Source organism: Phocoena phocoena, chromosome 9 (genome assembly GCF_963924675.1).
Source record: "Phocoena phocoena chromosome 9, mPhoPho1.1, whole genome shotgun sequence".
Classification (NCBI taxonomy): domain Eukaryota; kingdom Metazoa; phylum Chordata; class Mammalia; order Artiodactyla; family Phocoenidae; genus Phocoena; species Phocoena phocoena.
The window spans coordinates 99,098,058-99,101,811 of record NC_089227.1 but is presented as its reverse complement, the minus strand read 5'-3'; the positions used below and the strand labels follow the sequence as shown (position 1 = coordinate 99,101,811).

At 44.6% G+C, this 3,754-nt stretch overlaps 1 pseudogene; it reads left to right on the top strand.

Moving 5' to 3' along the window:
* Positions 1 to 2,252: 2,252 nt before the first annotated feature.
* On the top strand, positions 2,253 to 3,049 carry LOC136127978 (activator of 90 kDa heat shock protein ATPase homolog 2-like; annotated as a pseudogene).
* The last annotated feature ends 705 nt before the right edge of the window (positions 3,050 to 3,754 follow it).

Sequence of the window (3,754 nt, the reverse complement as noted above, 5' to 3'; positions counted from 1 at the left end):
TCTTCACGTATGTGAACCGGTAACATTTTCTTACTGTTTAAAATGTTTTGGAATTGCATTTCCTCTTACAAAACAGAGTCCTAAAAGACATAGAAATTGTTAACAGAATGAGGGTTTGTGAGTAACAGATCCTAAGGCATGAAATTGGCTGCACAGAAAAAGAATGGGAGGAGTGACGACTGTCCTGGTCTGAGCAGGTGACAGTCTTTGTTAGGTAGTAACTGTCACCTCTTCTGTCTTGGGACTCAGACCGTGTACATACTAATATGAAGCATTAGGGATTTGGTAGGGAGAAAAAAATTCAAATGTTGCAGCTTGCTTGTTTTCAGCCCTCAATAAGTTTCTAAAAAAAAAAAGAGACAGTCTTAGGCTGTCAAGACCTTGATACTTTTCAAGGTTACAGGGCAGTTTTTGTAGAATGTCCCTCAATCCGGCTGTACCTGATGTGTCTTCACGAGTAGGCTCAGTTTATTTGCCTTCAGAGGGTTAGCCAAGATGTGATGCTGTGTTTATCTCACTGCATCTTATCGGGTGGCGCATGATTTCAATTCCTTCCGTTACTGAGGATGTTCGTGGTGATCACTTAAGGTAGTGTCTGCCAGACTTCACTATGAAGTTGCTTTCCCCCCTCTTTGTAATTAACAAGTAGTTCATGATTTTGTGGGAAGGTACTTTGAAGTCATGTAAATATCCCATTCCTCATCAAATTTTCCATTCGTTTAGCCACATATTTTATATCTGTATGGACTCATAATAGTTTCCTATTTTTATTCCTATTTTGTCCAGTGGGTTATAATTCTATCAGTATTTATTTTGATGCTCTCATTGTCCTAAATTTGGCCAGTGGAAGCCCCCTTACACAGGCTTCTGTGTCCTTTTAACTTGTTCTCATCATTCTTGAGCAACTTCCTTGCTATCTCTGTCACAAGTTGTTCCAGGTGTCTTCTATTTACCCTGTTCCAGCGCTGCAGTTGATCATTTCTCCCAGGACCCCCGGTTCCTTGTAACGGAGAGTGGGTTAGAAGCCAAGATCTGGCACTAGTTGTGCCCATTGCTATTTGAGGGTTGCTACTCCCAGACCCTCTCAGTGGACAGAGCTAGGACATACATACATATAACACGTACACATGTTTACATTTACACTTATTTCCACATCTATTTTTATGAATGATTCCACACCAATACCATTACCACACCAGTGTCCGTTCTAGTTTTGTCCCTTCCCATATCGGTAATTCTCATCTCCAAGAGTGAGCTTTGCTCCCATTATCTGTAATATATTTATTTATCTGATCAGTCCTCCTGTGAGTCAGCCACCTCATGGGGCCACTGCCACCCCTTCCCCCGAGCAGAGCCCCACTGGGGCTCTGGCATCCTGCTCTGGGCCACCCCACCCCCTCCCATCCCCACCTGCTGTAGATGCTTACCTTACTCAGCTCTACTTAATGATTTTGGAACTGAATTGTTCAGGAAAGGAAGGGAGGAGAAAGAGGAAGGAAAAGAAAGAGGAGAAGGGAAGGAAAAGATGGCGATACTATTAATGGAAATGGTTTAGTTGACAAAATGAATCAGTGAAGAAGTGAAAAAGATCAACAGAGATGATAAATTTAATATGTGAGCGGATATAGGACTGAAATCAACCCCCAAACTGAATCTAGTACAGCTCTGAAAGTCATTTAAATCAAAGTGATTCTACTGCTATAAAATTAGGAGTAATGTACTAAGATCATAAACATCAACAGCCAATTGCAGATGGCCATGGGCTGGGGTTTGGAAAGCACACCCAACCCAAGGGCAGCACCAGGAGGAAGGGCAGTCCCAGTCATTCAGCAAACGTCGATGTGGCCGGGTATTGTCCCTGCCCTCGAGAAGCTCACAGTCAAATGGAGAGAAAGACGAATAATGGGCAGATATAGGAAAGTGGAATAAGCGCCAGGCGAGAGGGAAAGCAGACGCGTGAGGACAGCACCCAGGAAGGGCACTTAACCCACATTCAAGGGGTCAGGGAAGTTGTCCCAGAGAAACGACACCTCAACTCAGTCTTGACCAATGAGAAGCAGGTTGCACCTGCCCAAGAGGTAAACTTGAAGTTGATTAAACTGCAGGTGAGACAGTCTAATGAGAACCAAGGAGGAAAGCAATGCATGTCTTCGATGAAAGGGCTTCATGTGTGGTTTATGATAGAAGGCAGATTCCAGTCATTGGAAGGAGGCAATTAAGACTAACACGTGTTGAGAACATCCAGCCCTTGGATGATAGGAGATGTTGCCCACAGTCCTACAGAGGTAAGCCAGGAGGGGAACAAGAGGAGAAGCAGGTTCAGGGACGTGGCAGTGAGCCAGGGCTTGACAGAGCGGGATGCCACCAGCTGGTCCAAGGGGAAGCTCTGTGAGCTCCTGGCGGGCACCGCGGTGGAGAATGAGGCTGCCGGTTGCGAGATCAGTGAGCTGAGGCAGGCGGAAGGTGAGGCTTCCTGCAGCCGCCGCAAAGGAAAGCTGATTTTCTTCTGAGTGCAACATCACATTGGTCTGGAAAGGTATAATTAAAGAATCTGGTGCGAAGCACAAGGGGTTGATTGAAATACCCAACCTGTCTTAAGAAAATGAAGTAGATGACACTGAAGTGAACGTGAGTAAAAAGAAAGGAGATGGGGATATACTTGAAAGATCTTATGAAATCTGCAGACACCGCCAAGGTCAGGGAAGCCCTTGGAGATTACCCGAAGGCACTTAAGTCGGAATTTACAATGGGAATGATTTTACATACCAAAGCTATGGCAACCCAGGAATTGACTGTTAAAAGGAAACTGAGTGAGAATACCTTGCAGATTCAGGGCTCCTCTCCAGTGGCACTGGGTGTAAGGATTCCCACTATGGCACTGCACATGACGGAACTGTTTGACACAGCTATCGAGCAGCTGTACAGAATCTTTACTTTGAAAGATTTGGTACAAAATTTTCTAAATCTCCTGCGGTATTAGAAGCTGAAAAGGGAGGGAAACTCCAAATGTTTGATGGGAACATCACCGGTAAATATATAGAATTGTTAACAAATAAAAAGGTCATCCTGAAATGGAGATGCAGGAACTGGCCAGGACACTAGGCACTAGTTGCACTGACTTTTGTGCCTACTCTAGGGCAGATGGAACTACAATTGGACCGTGAAGGAGCTCCTGTCTGTGAAGGAGAGAAACTCAAATTCTGTTGGCAGAAGCAGCATCTTGAAGAAATAAAAGGTTTACTGCAGCTGAGAAGATTTTATAACGGCATTACTTTTTGTAAGCAGAAAAAGTGTAGCATTTACCACTTCCCTCTATCATTCCTTTAAAAAAAGAAAACAAATACTCTTAATTTATACTGGATTAAATCCATGAATTTATAACAGAATAGAAAAAAGAACACTAACACGTGGGACAGCTCTAGCCCTCCAGCCGCCCCCCTCCCGGACCATATGCCAGGTTCCCCACTGTCTTCGGGCATCTGCTTCCTAAACTACAACCAGTCACCTGCTCCGCTGTTTTCTTGGACCATGTTGTCCAGGCCCTTAGAGAACAGTTGGAACAGCCTTTTGGTTCTGAGCAGCCCAGCCCTATCGTTTGGGTTAGATGCCGATGAGACCTCTTCCCTGCAATATTCCTGACGTCGTTTCTCCTGGAGTACTGTTTCTACTACTATCAGAAAACAGACACCTCACTGGGCTTTTTAGTCACGTGAGAAGTGTGGTAAGATGGGTACCCCAGTTCCAAATAAAGCTT